Source organism: Pipistrellus hanaki, assembly GCF_964339955.1.
Source record: "Pipistrellus hanaki genome assembly, chromosome: 1".
NCBI classification, from domain to species: Eukaryota; Metazoa; Chordata; class Mammalia; order Chiroptera; family Vespertilionidae; genus Pipistrellus; species Pipistrellus hanaki.
Window position 1 is genome coordinate 99,193,164 of NC_140503.1, and position 18,946 is coordinate 99,212,109.

At 43.1% G+C, this 18,946-nt stretch overlaps 1 long non-coding RNA gene across 1 annotated transcript in view; it reads left to right on the forward strand.

Annotated features, from left to right (window-relative positions):
- Positions 1–18,946, forward strand: part of LOC311633794 — a 96,746-nt gene that overhangs the window by 60,756 nt on the left and 17,044 nt on the right. The window contains exon 2 of the long non-coding RNA XR_014797015.1: positions 7,119–7,177. This is a non-coding gene — a long non-coding RNA (uncharacterized lncRNA). The remainder of the gene's footprint in view (positions 1–7,118; positions 7,178–18,946) is intronic.

Here is an 18,946-nt window from a genome sequence, read left to right on the forward strand (position 1 = left end):
TTCTTTGTCTCTTTTATGGTCTTTGTTTTGAAGTCTATTTTGTCAGATATAAGTATTGATACCCCTGCTTCTTTCATTTCAATTTACATGGAAATTTTTTTCCATCCCTTCACTTTCATCCTGAGTCAGTCTTTTTAAAAAAAATTATATATAAAGGGAGATGGAGAGAGAGAAACATCAATGACAAGAGAGAATAATTGATTGGCTAACTCCTGCATGCCCCCTACTGGGGATCAAATCCACAACCCTGGCATGTGCCCTTGACTGAAATTGAACCCGGGACCCTTCAGTTCACAGGATGATGCTCTATCCACTGAGCTAAACCAGCTAGGGCTTGAAATGGGTCTCCTTTAGACAGCATATACAGTATTTTTTCTTATCCATTCAGCTACACCATGTCTTTTTATTGAAGCATTTAATCCATTTACATTTCAAGTTATTATTGATAGGCACGTATTTACTGCCATTTTTTCCTATATACCTATGTTCCTCTCTCTATTTCTTTTTCTTCTTACAGCAGTGCCTTTAGCATTTCTTGCAGTGCAGATTTGGTGATAATAAACTTCTTTAGCCTTTTTCTCTCTGGGAAGCTTTTTATTTCACCTTTAATTTAAAAAATATATTTTTATTGATATCAGAGAGAAAGGGAGAGGGAGAAAGAGAAACATAATTGATGAGAGAGAATCATTGATTGGCTGCCTCCTGCATGCCCCCTACTGGGGACCAAGCCCACAACCTGGGCATGTGCCCTGACTGGGAATCAAACCATGATCTCCTGGTTCAAAGATTGAAGTTCAACCACTGAGCCATGCCCACTGGGCTCACCTTCAATTTTGAATAGTAGCCTTGCTGAATAGAGGAGTCTTTGTTTTAGAGTCTTGCTTTTCATTATATCAAACACTTTAGGCCATGAACTTTTGACCTGTCAGTGTTTCTGTTGAGAAATCAGGTGACAGCCTTATGGGAGCTCCCTTGTAGGTCATTGACTTTCTCTTTCTTGCTGCCATTAAGAGTCTCTCTTTGTCTTTAATGTTTGCCATTTTAATTATGAAATGTCTTGGAATATGTCTCTTTGTGTTCATCTTGATTTGCACCCTCTGTGCTTCCTAAACATATGTGGCTTTGTCCTTTACCACCTCAGGAACATTTTCTGTCATTATTTTTTCAGTTTCTTTTCCCTTGTTCACTTTCTTCTTCCTCTGGTATTCCTATAATGCAGATATTATTCTGTTGTTCTTTAAACTGTCCTCATGTTTTTTAAGGTATTTTTTTTTTTTCCTGCTCTGATTGAGTGTTTTGTTTTTCTATCTGGTCTTCTTTTATTTTTAAATATTTATTATTTAGGGCATTACAGATGTCCCCTTTCTGTCCCCCATTTCTTCCCTTCAACTGGTTCTGCCCCTCCCTAGACCTTTACCATGTTATTGTCTATGTCCATAGGTAAGTTAATGCATATGTACATGTAAGATCTTTGGTTAATCTCTTTCCTTCCCCTGTCCCCCCTTCCCTCTGAGACTTGTCAGTCTGTTCCATGTTTTCATGCATCTGATTCTATTTTATTCACCAGTTTATTTTGTTCATTAGATTTATTATTTGTTTATTTTTATTTTTAGATTAAGTTGTTGATAGATATGTATTTATTGCCATTTTAGTGAAGAAGAAGAAGAAGAAGAAGAAGAAGAAGAAGAAGAAATAAAAATACCAACATTAAAATATTTTTATTTCTTCTTCTTCTTCTTCTTCTTCTTCTTCTTCTTCTTCTTCTTCTTTCTTCTTCCTTTTCCTCTTCCTCTTATTGAAGAATACTTTTCAACATTTCATGTAACATTGGTTATTAACTCCTTTAGCTTTTTTCTGTCTGTGAAGCTCTTTATCTGCTGACCTTCAATTCTAAATGAGAGCTTTGCTGGGTAGTAATATTGATTGTAGATCCTTGCTATTCATCACTTTAAATATTTCTTGTCACTCCATTTTGGCCTGCAAGGTTTCTGTTGAGAAATTATCTAACAGTCTTATGGGTGCTCACTTGTAGGTAACTAACTGCTTTTCTGTTGATGCTTTTAAGATTATCTCATTGTCTTTAACCCTTGGCATTTTAATTATGATATATGTGGTTCTCTTTGGGTTCCTCTTTTTTGGGATTCTCTGGGCTTTCTGACTAAACTAAAGAAAGTCTATTTCTTTCACCAGGTGGGGGAAGTTTTCTGTCATTATTTCTTCAAATAGGTTTTCAATATCTTGCTCCTTCTCTTCTCCTCTGGCTCCCCCATAATGCAAATGTTGGTACACTTAAAGTTGTCCCAGAGGCTCCTTACAATATCTTCATATTTTTAAATTTTTTTCTTTTTGCTCTTCTGATTGGGTGTTTTTTCCCCCCTCCATCTTATTCCAAATTGTTGATTTTATTTTCAGAATTCTCTATTCTACTGTCGAATCCCTGTAAATTATTCTTTATTTCAGTTAGTATATGCTTAATTTGTGACTGATCCTTTTTCACCCTTTGACATTCTCACTATAATCCTTGGAAGTGTCACTAAGTCCCTTGAAGCTCTCATTAATATCCTTGAGTAACCTTATAACCATGGTTTTGAACTCTGTATCCAGTAGTTCGCTTGCTTCCATTTCTTTCATTTGTGACATGTTTCTTTGTCTTCACATGTTGCTGCTTCCCTGTGTTTGTTTCTATGAATTAGGTAGCACTGTTATGTCCCCTGGAATTGGTAGAGTGGCTTTGTATAGTAGGTGTCCCGTAGGGCCCAGGGGCTCAGCCTCCCTAGTCACCTAAGATGAGCACTCTAGTTGTGCCCTGTTGGGCTGTGTAGTTGAGCCTTGATTGCTGTTGGCATCACTGAAAGGAATTGATCCCCAGGTCAATTGGCTGTGAAGATTAGCTGAAATTACAATAGAAAAGCTGCTGTGCAGGAAATCCCTATGGAGTAGGACTGGCTTCAGTGGGGCTTTACCAAGTCCACTCCTTAAGTGTGTTGCTTATAGATGTCAGTAGAGTTGTAATTTGGTGTGGTCTAAAGCTGTATACCCATTTTATTGAATATTTTAATCATAAATATATGTTGTATCTTATGAATGCTTTTTCTGCATCTATCCTGTTTCCCCCAAAATAAGACAGTGTTTTATATTAATTTTTGCTCCCAAAGATGCGCTAGGTCTTATTTTCAGGGGATGTCTTATTTTTTCATGAAGAAGAATATGGTACACATTTATTGTTAAATGAAAATAAAGGAAATTTATTACCTGTATACGGTACGGTAGTACGGTAGTTGTCAACACAAACCAGACAAACTGTGAATCCTACAGGATCAAGAATTTACTCATTCATTCAATAACAATCATGTCATCATCTTCTGAAACATCATCATAACAATCCAATTCCTTAATTTCCTGGTGAATTTCTTGTGACTCCATTTCTTTCAAAATTAGTGGACCAAATCTCTCATGTTTAGCAATAGCACTGTCTTTAAATGAGTACTTCTTGTCAAGGTAGCCTGCTCGCAGTGCATTTGCAATGCAACTGTCTGATTTTCTCCCATGAATTCTTCACCCAAGTCACAACTTCTTGCAGTTTAAGTTTCACAAAGTTTCCACGCTGATTTCTCTCCATTCTATTTTCAATGTAGTCATTAATTTCCATGTGCAAATTGTCTTTGAATGGCTTGTTTATTGCAATATCAAGAGTCTGGAGATAGGCCGTCATTCCTGCGGGAATCATTATCTGATCTATTTTTCTTACGTGAAAAGATGTCTTCATGTCTTTAGTGCGGTGAGTGCTGGCTACATCCCAGACTAGCAGACCTCTTTGGCTCCCTCACATAACAAGCGGCAGCATTAAATCGACCCACTTCCTTGTAACTGCTTGTGTGGCCCAGGCTTTTTCAGTTTCAAGAATAAAAATGCCCAAAACACATTCAATCTTTTCCTTCTTGCCCTTAGAAATGATTAAAGGTGGGATTTTAGTGCCATCCAGATGAATTGCCAAAATATAGGAAACACGTGCACTTTCGTAAGCAGTGGAGGGAAGGAGGCACTAAGGAGGCACCCCGCTGTTCAATTGTTGTTTGAGACGATTGGTCCATAAACACTGCAGTTTCATCCATAGCAATCATGTTGGAAAGATTGTATTTAGAGAAGTCAGCATCATCAATAAAGAACTTGAATGCAAGTGCTTGCTTAATAATTTGAGCATCTTCCAACCTAAACAATGTTGTACCAGTAGATCTTCTTAAAGACAGTTCACTTCGCTGAAGGAAATTATCCAGCCAGTGTTGTGATGCTTTGAAGTCTTCAGGGACTATGTCAAACTGCGGTGCCATTGCAAGGGCAAATTCTTGAATCTGAGCCCTATTTACAACCAAAGCCTCTGTTCTCTTATCAACAACTCATTCACAGATCAGGTCTTCCAGCTCGGAAAATAATGATTGCCGACCTGATCCACACTTGTGCTTTTTAGCATTTCCCTTGTCCACTTGTTCAATGAGGTTACCATACTCTGCTCGCCATTTTCAGACCAATTGGATACTCAACATCTTCTCTTTGCAGAAAGCAGTAAGATTTTGGCCCCAAGAGTCTTCCACGATTCCTTTCTTGTTCTCTTGTAGCTTTTTCTTTTTGCGCTCATTTCTAGGGATAAAAAAAAGGAATTGAGGTATCAAGGTCGGGGGAGGGGGATCACTTAAAATGACACAGGGGGGATTAAAGGGGGAATCAAAATGGCACAGGAGAATCAGAGGGGGGATTACTATTTCAGTAACCCCTTTTGATCCTCCTGTGTCATTTTGATTGTCCCCTCTGATCCTCCTGTGTCATTTTAAGTGATCTCCCTCCCCCCACCCCTGTGCCACTGAACACCTTCACCAGACATCCCCCCTACCCCTTTATCAGACATTTACCCCCTGGGGCCTGCCTGGGGACTGTCACTGGGCTTGCTGGGGCCTGGATCTGGGCTGGAGCAGGGTCTGCCACTGACTGAGAACCTTCAGTCATCATGGGGGCGGCTGTGAGCATCATGGGGGCGGCCGTGTTACCAGAGACAGACCAGCACTCACCACCTTTGCAGCATCCCATCAGCTCTAATCCTCCTGTTCTTCTACACGTATCTGCGAAAGTCTCCTCCTCTCTCCCGCCCCGTGTTCACCACTCACTTTGACCTCAGCTCCGCCTCCACACAGCAGTGACATCAGGACTCCGCGTAAAGTCACTGGTTGCTAGATGCCAGTCGGGGCTGCCCTAGCGAAGAGTTTACGGTAAATTAATTTTCATTCTGAGACAGAGCCTGGGGGGGGGCCTTATTTTCGGGGGGATGCCTTATATTTCACTCAGAAGGAAACCTGTAAGTAGGTGTTATTTTTGGAGGATGTTTTATTTTTGGGGAAACATGGTATTAATAAGATCATATGATTTTATTTTTTGTTTGTTAATGAAGTATATTACATTGATCATATTTGCTGTTGAACCATCCTTGTACCTCTGGAATGAGTCCTACTGGATTGTTATGTATTTTTTTAAATGTATTAATTTATTGAATTTGTTAGTATTTTCCTCTGGCTGTTTTTAAATTTCTTTCTTTATCCTTGGTTTTCAGCAAGGTTTTGATAAGATATATTTCAGTCAGTTTTTCTTTGAGTTTATCCTTTTTAAGGGGGGTTCCTGAGCTTCTTGAATCTATCATATATAATAAAGAGCTAATATGCAAATGGTCGTCATGCTGTCACACCATAACAGCTCAGACACTCAACACTAGGGAGAAAAGAATGGGGACCAGTCAGGCACAAAATAGCTCACAAGAGAGAAATGGGGCCAGCCAGGAATAAATGAGCTCACAAGAGAGGAATGGGGACCAACCATGCTGTGGCCAAGGAGAGGGACAAGCTGCCCACCCCATGTCCTGGGCACCAGTGTCTGCACCTGTACCTGCAGCCTGAGAGAGGGACAATCTGCATCCCCTATGGTCCCTATGGTCCTGGGCGCCAGTGGCTGCATCTGTGCCTGCGGTCTTAGAGAGGGACAAGATGCTGGCCCCACAGTCCTGGGCACCAGCACCTGTGGCTGCAACCTTGGAGAGGGACAAGCCACCCACCCCTCAGTTACAGGTGCCTGCAACTAAGGCTAGGACAAAACTGCCTTCCCACAGTCCCCTGTAGTTGCAGCCAGCCCAGGTGAAGTTGGCCCAGGTCCTGGGTGCCTGTGGCTGGCCAGAGGAAGGGAAGCCTGGATTCCATGTGCCTGTGACCAGCCAGAGAAGGGAATTCTGGATCCCAGGTGCAGGGTGAGGCAGAGGCAGTTAGGGGAAATCAGGCCAGCAGGGGAGCAGTTAGGGGTGATCAAGCCTGCAGGAGAGCAGTTAGGGGCAATCAGGCTGGCAGAGGTGGTTAGGGGAGATCAGACAGGTAAGCAGAGGGGTTAGTGGTGATCAGGCAGGCAGGTGAGCAATTAGGAGCCAGCAGTCCTGGATTGTGAGAAGCAATCAAACATCCCCTAAGAGGTCTTGGATTGGAGAGGGTGCAGGCCGGGCTAAGGGGGACCTCCCCGCCTGCCTGCACGAATTTTGTGCACCGGGCCTCTAGTAAATTTGTTTGTTCACCAAATTTAGAAGTTTCTTCAAATATTTTTTCTGCACCAAACTTTTTCTCCTCTCTATCTGACATAAATATCAGATTTTTAATTTTGTCTTAGAAGTCCCTGAAAATCTATTCCCTTTTAAAAATATTTTTTCTGCTGTCCAGATTATTTTTATTCATTTATTTTCAAGTTCACTCACTTTCCTCTGTCATTCAAGTTTTTCTATTGAGCCTACAAAGTGAGTTTTACAATTTTGATCATTAAAATTTGTTATAAAAATTTCATTTAATTTTTAAAGTAGTTTTATTTCTTTTCTGAGAGTTTCTATCTTTCTATCATATCAGGATCAGTTTTCCTTACTTTACAGACTATAATTTTAACAGCTGCTTTAATGTCTTTGTGTGATAATTCCACTACCTGGATCATTTTGAGGTCAGCATCTGCTAATTGTGTTTTCTTTTGTGAGTACAGATTTCGCTGATTCTTTGAATGTGGACTAATTTGGGACATTTTTAATCTTATGTAATCAATCTTATTTGTTTCAGACCACATGTCCTGACTTGCCTTCTGCTTTGGGTCAGTTCTGTGCATTCAACACGCAAGGGTGAGTCTAAAACTTCATGTGCAGACTGAAGCAAGTTCTTTCTCCAGTTCCCCATGGCCACCCCTCCCACTCTCTGATGCTCAGAGGCCTTTCTCCTAGTCCTTGGACTAAAAATCTGTGATTTTAGCCTCCCCATACTGTCACACATCTCATATTCACTTTCAGAATAAAGCAATGAAATAAAAAAGAGAAAATTATCAGAATCTCCCCCATACTTTCATGGGGTCCCATTTTCTCTGTTTCTTCAGCTAGAAAGAATGATTTTCTCAGAGTTTTAGGTCCTGTGCCACCAGCACTGCAGGAATATGGCTTCATGATTGGGGCTTTACATGCAGTAGCCCTGAAGAGTAAAAGAGAAAAAAATTGAAATTCTCCTCCATGTGTCTATCCTGTAGGGTTCCTATCCCCAGTCCTCTGGCCAGAAAGAGAACTTTTTTAATTTGTGCCCATTGCACAGTTGTAGATTGTGCAGTTCCCTGTAAAGTCCCAGCTCAAAGATATGGAAAGAATAAAACCCAGAAACTTCCTGCCATAATGGTTATTCTTTGAATGTTTATTTGTCTTCCCAACCCACCATATATTTTCAGTCTTTAGAGAGTGCTGCTTGTGTCTGTTTTTATTTATAATCAGTGAGAGAGAAGGTGAATTGTGCTTTCTCCATCTTAGCTATAACCAGAAGTCTGCTTGTAATTTGAGGTTAAAAGGTATGGGAAAATTTGACTAATGGTGCAACATTTAAGAGAACATGAAAGTTGCTATATTTATAAATTTAATTTATTAGACTTAAAACAGTTTTTTATGTACATGATGGAAAGTTTTTGCCTGTTCAGTTAGACATTTAAGTTACTTAGGAAAATAAAAAATATTTAATGTTGAAACGTAGCTGAAATTGTTTAAGCAAATTTAATTAAGTTGTAAATGGCACGGTTTTGAGGGAGTTTAGTTTTTTTCAACTTGAGTTAATCAAACTTTAATTGAAGAAAAAGTGAAGGTCATGTTCTTATTACATTTATAAGGGGAGCAATAAGATTGGTAAGTGGAACTTAATCCTTAGGAAAAGCTATGTTTTCAAATGTGTTCCTAATAATTGAATATTAACTTAAAAGTATAACTATAAATAGAATTTTTATGTGCACAACCTCATCCCACCGCACAATACACAAGCTTCATTGATTAGGGGCTTGCCTTCTGTGGAGAAGCCATGTCACTCTCAGGCAGCACGTACTGTTGGAAAGATGTCTATTTTTCAACCTGACACCTGTGGGTAGTGTACACTGTACAGGTTTTGGAAATATTGTAGCATTACTTTACTCCTCTAAGATTTAGTTTCCTTATTTACAAAATGGGAATAAAAGAGAACCTACCTCAAAGGTTTGTTTTGAAGATGAAGTGAGAGGATGTGTGTAAAGTGTATATGTGTGCGCGTGTGTGCGTAAAGGCTTAGTGCAGAAAATGTTGCAGTGTGAATAGAAGCAGACAAAAGTAATAATAGAAATTATTGATATTGCTGGTACTCATTCTCTGGACCAATTTCCAGAGATACTAGGCCCTTGCACAGGGAGAAGCAATAAGAAAGTCAAATTGGACTGGGAGCCAGGCAGTGAGACCCTCTGGTCCTGCCAGAATAGTTGTTTCCTCCCTGGCCCAGACATTCCTGACAATGCAGGCTACTGTCTGTTGCCAGGTGGTGGTTGAAAGATAACAGAGCTTAGGCTTCACAAAAACTTCTTTCAGGCCTTGGCTCTGCCCTTCCTCTGTGGTTTGGAAAAGCTGCCCAGATTCCCCAGGCCTCTGTTTTGTCACCCATGTGTGCAGGGAGCTGAGGATAACCCACTAATGTTGTGGATTTGAGTCCTACCAGTAAACAAGGTCCTGGGCAGTAATGGCAATGTTTTATTCCAAAATATATTCTTTTGCTCCACATAATCTGGTTGTCTACACTGACCTAGGTGATCTGATTAGCCTTTCTATACTGAGGAGCAGGAAGCTCAGGGTCCAGTTCTGGGCTTTTGACACTTAGGTCAAACCCATCTATTCCCTCGGACTCAGTTTTCTCATCTCTAGATTGGGTGAGACAGTCTCTGTTCTGCCCCCAATGGCTCAGATGGCAGGTGCACATGAATGAAGGAAGACCCAGAAGGTGTGAGGACAATGCAGAATTCTCTGGCCTCTTCTCACTCTGATAGGAAGTTGGACACATTGAGCTTTCTGAAGGCTGATAATTGGCCTCCATTCTGGCCAGGCTCACAAGCAAAAGCAGGTGGCCCCCAGCAGGGTTGTATTCTGGGTTACCAATTCATTATATACTGCTCCCTTCTTTGTAGCAAAAGTTGCTGTGGGAGGAGCAGAAGGGGAACCCCTGGGGCACCAGTGCCATCCTACTTCTGCTCAAATTCCTCTCCAGCCACCATGGTTCCCTGCTGCGGAACATTTGTGAATGGGTGTCTGTTCCTTTGACCTGGGACAAGGGCAAGAACCTCCCCTGGAGTTTGTTTGTCCTGCCTCTAGGCTGTCCAACCTCAATCAGCCATGTTTCTCATCAGGTGTGGAGTCTCAGTCCCACCTACCACCCAGGAATTTTTGGTGTCTTTTTCCCTTAACCTCTGGCTCATAAAGCATCTCCTCCTCCCCCAGAGTTCTCTTGCCCCTAAACCCCTTTGAGAACTGTCACCAGCTGTGCCTAGCCTGGCCAAGAGCAAGGGCTTCTCCGCTCTGCCAAGGGTGCAGGCTCTTGTCTAGCTCAGTGTGCTGGCAACTGGGCTTATCTTTCTGAACAGCTGGATCTATCTCTTGAGCAGCTGCTAAAGGCAGTGAGGTCCCCTGGATCCCCACTTCGGAATTCCCTGGAGAAGAGTATTCTCTATAGAAGTCTTTTCTTCTTTTAGTTACAGGTATTAGAAACTGAGGTTCAGAATAAACTCTGGCTGTGGAATCAGGAGACCTGGGTTCCTATAATTTGACTTGGGAAACCATTTTGGCTTCAGGTCCTTCAATTCTAGAATGGGGCCAATAAATCAAAAGGCTGGCCTATGAATAGAGTAAGCCAATTCAACTGCAAATGTCTAATAGGGCCTATAACATAGAAAGTGTTAATCTTTTAATGTACATGAATTACCATGTAGCCCCTAGTTCTAGTATACAGGGGAGCCCTGGGAGGGCAGATCTTCGACCCAAATGTCTGAGAGGGGAAGGACCACAGAGAGTTCACAGGCAGATCCTATTAAACATCCACCTTTCATACCCTGTGCCAAAGAGCACAGGTCAGGTTGAATCCAGCCAGCAGGTTCCAGGATGGGAGAGATCAGTGCTGAGAGCCCAATCTACCAGGGATGCAGGAGTGGAGGCAGGAGATGGTGGTGTAAGGTGGATGATCAGGAAGAAAGTAAATGAGCTAGGTTGAGGAGGATATAAGGATTTGGAAGACTAAAAGAATGGTAATAAGAACCCTCATAATCCTAGCATGGTGCTGGCCAAGGGCCCTTCAGGAGGCCTTCCCCTCTATGAATTCTTGATTGACAAGGGGCATGTCCTACTGACCTGACCTAGGGGGAGCAAACCATTCAAACTGAAGGCCCCATGCCAGGTCTCCCTGGGCTCAGCAAGGTGAGGCAGCATGGTCTTTGGCCTCTTGGGAATCCTGGAGCCTTTGTTGCCACAGACCCATTTGGGAAATGCCAGTCCTTTTGGAGCTGGAATATGTATTGGGTGTGTGGCTTCCTACCCCAGACTCCCCCTACCCTTCTAGAACCAACCCTGCACACCCAGCCTAGGTGAAGAGGAAGAAGTCCTCAAACTCTGATGGCAGGTCTGGGGACTTGGGGCATAGAAACTATGTTAACCAGGGGCGCCTGGAATGTGATTCTCTCCTTGGCTGGCAGAAACAAGCCCTGAAGTTCCTGGGTAGGAGGACCTGGGCTGGTCAAGATGCAGAAGGGTGGGGAGAATCTGAGAAAGGCAAACATACCCAAGGCTTCTGGAGGCATTTGGCTTCTTCCCCAGAGCACAGCTAGAACCTGGCCCAGTGGTGGTGAGACTGTTTGTCAAATTGGTTTGGCAAGAGAGATCTACAGTGAGATACAGTCACAGAGTGACAAAGAGACAGAGAAGCTCAGAGATTAAAAGACATGCATACTCAGGGAGCAAAACCTAGAGATAATGGAGAAGTGAGAGAGTAGGAAAAATAAAACAGCAGAAATGGACAAGGAGAGAGAGAGAAGAGAGTGTCTTCAACAACTCCCAAAATAGCAGCAGTTGCTAGTGCCAGCAGCCTGCCCCAAAATGCTCTCTTAATTGGGGCTGAATTCAGCATTCTCTGAGCCCAGTGAGGGTGTCACCATGCTGGGATTATGAGGGGCATGTGCTAGGCCAAGGTTGTCAGAACGGCCCACCTGGAGCTGGAATGTGAACTGGGTGTGTAACTTCTTGCCCCAGGTTCTCCATACTCCTCCTAAGTCCAACACTGCAAACCCATCCAACCCATGGATACTGCTCTAATATGGCGCCACCCTGGGCATGTTGGGGCCTCTTCTGCTCCCCTGGGGATTGGGCCGAAGGAGCAGAAAGATGGTGGAGTGGAGTGGATGATCATTGCATTTGGGGAAGGCACAGTGCTTGTGTAGGCTAACTTGTCTGCTCACATGCTCTCTTCTAATTGTGTGTCTCAAGTAGCCGTAATTTAAGGCTCATTCCCTATTAGGAAGAAGAGTTGATCCTATGCACAGCCTCTGCTCTGGCCAGATGTGAAAGGATGTCTTGCTAGGTCCCATTTGCCTTAGGATAAGATGAGAGCACTGAATCCTAACCACTAGACCACCAGGGAGATACCTTAGGATAAAATGAAAACACCTGCTACTCTTCATGCCAAGATGAATTTTTGCTAGATGTGAAGAATTTTCCAACAGCATGAAAATCAAGACTAGCATACAGGGAGAACTGAGTTGAGTAACTAATACCTCACTTCCCTGCTCCATCGCATGGTATATTTGAAAATGTTTTATAGACTTATATACCACATCTGTGTCTATAATGCTCAATACTGGGTCAATTTAAAAATCGTAATTGGTAATTAGTTGGCGAGTGTCCCCAGACCCAAAAGAAGAAGGAAAGGAATTGAATGTTTTTTGAGCACATATTTACATGCCATGCATTGTGCTAAATATTTTTCCTTATGTTACATTATTTAATTTTACAACAGACCTGTGATTTTTTTAAATTATCATTTCTGCTTTCAGATATGGTAACAATGTCATAAAGGGATTAAGTAACCTGCCCAAGATCACATAGGTGGTTAGTGAAGGAGCAGGGCCCAAACCGAGATCTGCTTGCCTTAAAACTCATCTTAGAATGTCAGCTGGCCCAGGGAACATCATGGAAGACCCGCTTCTATAAGCAAGGCTGAGAACTATCATACAAAGTAAACAGTCTTTTTGGAAACTTAAAAAAGTGATATGGGAGGTAGCTTTCCTCTGCCTTGGTGCACCTTGGCTCACGTAGTCAGATGGTGGGTAGGGAGTCAGCAGGAGGCCTAATATAATTGGGCCAAGACTTTAGAACTATCACAGGTCAGGTTCATCTGGAAGTATACTGTGAGATGATTTGTGTGCAGAAAATTTCTTGGGGAGTGGTCTCAGAGACAATGCTTATGAAGGAAAGAAAGGGAGTAGGATTGGGCAGAAGGAGAAATTGGCTTGTGATACAATCTCAATGAAGCTTTAGCTGATTCTGCAGGTACTCTGGAGCCAGGATGACCCTCCAGTGCTTTCTCAAGTTGGGGTGAGGGAGCTGGTCCATTGTACCCTGTCATTGAGCATTGACTGCCCAGGGAAGGGGATGTATTCTTGGGTAAAGAAGCTTTCTTCAGCTGAGACAATTCCCAGAGAGAGCAGGAGCTGGGAGAATAAGTCCTGTGGGAGCCATTTGGGCAGTATAGCACAGCATCCATGACGAGGTTTCTCAATGATTTCATTGAGAGGCTGTTGGAGAAGGCCAATTTCAGGATAGATAGAGATGTCCAGGTATAATACAGACTATGGGTGAGATTTCTTCAGGATAATGTCCTTACAGATTATGGGAGAAAGAAGGTAGCTGGGCTGAGGAGTTCTGAAAGGAAACCTGTAATTTGAATATGCCCCATCTGCTGTGTGTGCTAGACAGAAAAGTTGCACAGGATGGAATCCTGGGAAGAAAATCAATGCTGAGTCATCCCCTGCCTAACATGTCCCCCAGAAAAGTCCTGAGAACATAGCTCTGTGTGGAGCTCTTCTGGATGGTAGAAATAGAGGATAGATCCTATGGCAGCCTGAGATGTACTAGTAGAAGCTGAATTTACTATAGTCTCTTTTACTTAGAGTGGTAGGCCCCACCAAAGATGTCCATATTATAATCCCCAAAACTTGTAAATATGTTATATTATATGGCAAATGGGAATTAAAGTTGCAGATGGAATTAAGGTTGCTAATCAGTTGATCATAAAATAGGGAGATAATCTGGATTATCCAGATTGGCACAATGTGATCACAATGGTCCTTAAAAGTGGAAGTGGGTGGCAGATGAGACATATCAGAGTGATAGACTATAAAAACACAACCAGCATTGCTGGTGTAGACACTGAGAAAGAAGATATCTACTAAGAAGGGCTCCTGGTAGCTAACTAAAACAAGCAAGCAAACAAGCAAACAAACAAAAGTGCAAAGTCATTTCTGCACAGGGACCTCTCACACAAACTGCACGTTATGGAGAAGCCAAGAATGAACTGCCTGCCTGCGTTGTGTTCTGCTATCTGAGCCAGCCCTATTTCAACCAATAGGATGGAGGCTTTCCCCATCTAATCCAACCTGTTCAACTCTGACAAACCAGAGCAGCTCTATTCTGACCAATTAAAATAGTGCCTTTTGGACCAATAAAACTGCAAGGATGGCTCATGTTTTCTCATTTCTCGGTTCCATGTTGGCTATAGAAGCATGGTCCTTGATGCCAAGCCAAGACTTCTGCAGAGGAATTCTGAAGAGTGCGCCTGCATTTTCTTTGGCTGTGGGGAGATGCTGCATGTTGTATAGCTCAAAGTACCTTAAGTAACGGCTCCCATGATAAAATATGCTTAAATTTTAATGCCAGGGATATGTTTATGTCTCCTGAAAAACTGGCCTTTTGTTCTGGCAGAGAGAACACTATATCCTTTTTAAAAATATATATATATTTAATTGATTTTTTACAGAAGGAAGAGAGAGGGATAGAAAGTTAGAAACATTGATGATAGAGAAACATCAATCAGCTGCCTCCTGCAACCAAGGTACATGTCCTTGACCAGAATCAAACCTGGGACCTTTTAGTCCACAAGCCGGTGCTCTATCCACTGAGCCAAACCGGTTTCGGCCACTATATCCTTTTGTTTCCACTTTGATCTTGAGCTGCCAGGAACCTCAGAGCTAAATTGCAACAAGCTCCATATTTTCAGTGTAGGATGTAATTCTTGCTTCCTCCTTTCCCTTTCACCAGAGCTTCTCAAAGAGAGGGCTATAGATGCTGGACCAGAATCAACTTGCTAAAGTGCAGTTTACTGGTCTAATCTCAGACCTACTGGGTAAGAACCATGGCAGAGCGTGGAGGAGGGGGGGGGTCTTACACATTCCAAGTCAATTTTTATGCACACTGAAGACTGGGCCTCACTGCTATGAGTCATCTTTTATTTCAAACATCTTCTATTGTCTGCCTTCCTATTAACCACTTCAAAATGTTTTTGGGTGTATGAGGATTTTGAATAATAAATAAAGCCTGCAATGGAATACTATGTAGCTATGAAAATAAATGAGTGATCTTATTAAGAAATAAAAAAATCTTTAAGATATTTCATGAGGTGAAAAAAGCAAAAAGCAAAATAGCATGTATAGGATACTAACTTTTGTGAAAAACAGGGAGAAATTGAAACATATATTTGGTTTTGCTTATCTGAATATATAAAAAGCCAGTGACCACAACGCCATAAAGACCAGAATGACCAGTTGTTATGATCCCCACTGCAGTCAATGAACCAGCCCAATTGGGGAGTGGGGTCTGCTGGCCAAATGCCCCTCCACTGTGGCCCTTCCCCCAGGCTGGCCCACCCCTGATTGTCCATCTCCCAATAGGGGGCGGGGCCAGCTGGCCAACCTTCTGCAGCCCCTCCCCTGGTAACCCCCTCCCCCAAGGATCACCCACTACCCATTAACCTGAAGGCTCTCCCCACAGCCGGCTCCACTCCTGATTGCTCCCCCACCCCAATAAGGGGAAGGTCCAGCCAGCCAACCTCCTGAAACCCCTCCCCCACAGCCTCACCCCAGATAGCCACCTCCCCGCCAGATCAGGGGTAGGGCCGGCCAGCCAACTGCCTGCGGCCCCTCTCCACAGCTGGCCCCACCCCTGATGGGCCCCCACCACCTAGATAGGCCCACGGCCCCTCCCCCCAGCCAGCTTTGCTCCTGATTGACTCCCCCCACCTCATTAGGAGCAGGGGCCGCTGGCCCACCACCCACAGCCCCTCCCCATGGCCGGCCCCACCCCAATCAGGCCCCCCACTCCAATCAGGGGCAGAGCCCACAAGCCAATCACCCGTGGCCCTTCCCCCCAGTTGACTTGACCCTGATCAGGCCCCAATTGTGTTGGGCTGGCTGCCTACCACCAACAGGCCCGTCTTTGATCCACCTTGATTGGGGCGGGCCTGACAGGACCCTATCCATGCACAAATTCGTGCACTGGGGGGCCTCTAGTAATAAACATAAAAATACTCTGGAAAACTTCATAAGAAATGAATAGCAGTTGAATGGGGGAGTAGTGGAAACTGGATTTTAGGTGGGAATGAAGGAAAATCTTTCACTATATACCTTTAATATTTTTTCATTTTGAAACCATGTGAAGATATTTTAGATTCAAAAAACTTAAAAAATAATATATGTCTCTGTCAAAAGACACTGCTATGTCATAACCATGTTACTTGGTTTATTAAGACAGGTATTTGGAGCCACAGAGATTCCTCTTTGTGAATGCTTACCTCACACTTCAGGTCAGCCTCCTCTAAAAGGACTCTTGGACCTTATGTTCATAGCAGCACAATTTACAATAGTTAAGATTTGGAAGCAGCCTAGATGTCTGTCAGCAGATGATTAGATCAGGAAACTATAGTACACCTACACAATGGAATACTATGGTGCCATAATAAAGAAGGGATTCTTATCCTTTGCAGCGACCTGGATGGAATTGGAGAGAACATCATGTTAAATGAAATAAGCCAGTCAATGAGAGAAAAATACCACATGATCTTACTCATTTATGGATAATAACATTATAAACTGATGAACAAAAAGATAGATATAGAGACAGTAAAGCATCAAAGAAACTGTCAAATCACACCGGGAAGGTTAGGGAGAGATGGGGGAGATAAGAGATCAACTGAAGGACTTGTATGCATGCATATAAGCATAACCAATGGATGCAAAACTCTGGGGGTTGAGGGTATATATGAGAGTGGGGGGTGGGGGCAATGGTAAGATATGTACACATATAAATACCTTAATAAAAAATTTTTTTAAAGGAAATAAATAAATAAATGGACTACTGGAGCCCGCTGTTTTAGACAGAACCAGCTACATCCTAATAAGAGTGGAAGGTGGACTGAGGAAATTAGAGTGGAAATGTTTCCCAGCTTCTAAGCACATTAGATGTCCAATGCTCAGGTTTAGGAATGTTTCTCCATCATTTCTCCATGAGGGTCTCTTACTAAGGCAGTCTCTGATGTCATCTATAATAATAAAAGCATAATATACAAATTAGACTGGATGACCTCCTGGACAAAGCTGGGGCTGCAAGGGAAGCCTGGGTCCTGGGTGCCAGAGGAAAGCCAGTGCCAGCAGCCAGGTGAAGGAAGACCTACTCTTGCATGAATTTCATGCATCAGGCCTCTCGTTAAACAATAAGACCAATCAGAAATTGAGGCTTCAGATTCTGATTTTGGGAGGGACAACACTAGGACCATTTCTAGCTTGACAAAATATGGTTTGAAATAAATAGTTTGTGGGAAGAAGTATGGCAGGTATAAATCGATGAGAAGGAAGAAAGAAAGGAAGCAAGCAGAGAAAAAGATGGGGTGGGAGCCAGCAGTGAAGTGCCAAAAAGAACAGCTCCCAATGGAATCCCCCAATTTGAAGGTGACTAAGTGTCATCTTCACAGCCCAGCCTTGGTCTTTGGCTCTGGCTTCTCTCTGAAACTCTGGAATGCTGACCCTTAGCCAGGCTTTGCTTTGAATGAGCTGAGGCCTCCAGAATCTGTGCTTACCCAGTTTTGGAGTGGGAAGAAGCTTTAAGGTTTGTCCAATTTGATCCCATCATTTAATGGAGAAGGTAAAGGTCCCAAGTGTGAAGAGTGACTTCTCCAAGGCAACACAGCTGGTATCTAGAATTGCCATTGTTCCCCTAGGGCCAGTAGGGGTGAGAGACAAGAACTCCCCTGGAATGCCCACATTCCCAGAAGGTCAAGTAGCTAAATAAAAAAAGGGACCTTATTTCCTCCTCCCCCATACAGTTTATACTCTGATCTCCTCTTCTCCCAGGTGAGGGAGGGGCTTCCCCAAGGTGAGAGGCTGACTCATGGGATCAGGGGAGATCACGGAGAAAATCCCCAGAAAAGGGCTGTTGGTGGGCAGACACACATGTCTTGAATTATTAGGAATGGCTAGTCGGGGAGTTAGAGATGTTTTAGGAAGACTGTCCCTAAAAGGAAAAAGAGTGGCATTCATTGTGATTTAACACCCCCAATAAATCCAAATCTTACATTCCAGTGTTTTGGCTGCAGGCCTAAATGCGTGGCCTGTGATGGACAGCCAGATGGTGTGCTTGATGCAGTGCTCCTTCTTTGTTTCCAGTTTCTTCAATGGTGCCTGCTCTGTGTTATGCTCAGTACCTGTAACAAAGATGTGTCCTGTGATGAATGATGGTCCAGGAATGGTAGGACCAGCCTATTTTCATTACATTTTTCCTGGCAACAGAGGACTGCAGTGTTAGCCTTGGAGCCAAAGGAGCTCATGGTTCAGCTCCTGGTGGAAGGAGGCACTGGTCTCCTCTCCCAAAACTTTCATCTCTCCACTTCTTGGACATGGGAGGGTAGAATGACTGATCTTTCACCATCAACACAGCAGAGGGTCATCATTTATTCCAATCTGGTTTCATTTTCTGTGGCTTAGGGTCAGGACTCATGTAACCTGCTCCACAAACCCAAGACTATGGACTACAGGGACCATTCAGATATGGGCTGACCTCCTAGAGATGAATCTGTCCACTTGGGGAAATTAATTCATCCCTTGGCACAGGATTCTTTCACAGAGAAACATTTGTTCATAAAGTGATCTTGGACCTACTGGAATCACTAAGGATCTATTTTCTGCCCCCTGACCTTAGCACTGAGCTGAAGTTCAGAAACCCTCTTTCTGAATACTCTTTTCCACCTCTACATGTGTACTATACACTGAACTCACCTGGGATGCATTCCCCTCTAATCTTCCAAGCCATTCTTTCTTATTCCACAGAGGTCAAATTTAAACTCTACCTCATCCAAGAAGCCTATACTGATTACTCTGGCCTATACTCTTCCTTTCCCTAGCTCCTATGCACTTAATATGTGAACCACGTGTGACCTTGAGTTAATACCTGGCTATTTCACTTATATCTAACTAGGGTCCCAGTACACAAATTTTTGCACCTTAAAAGGAATTGTGGGCTGCGAGGCTGTGGTGGGCACAGGGGTGG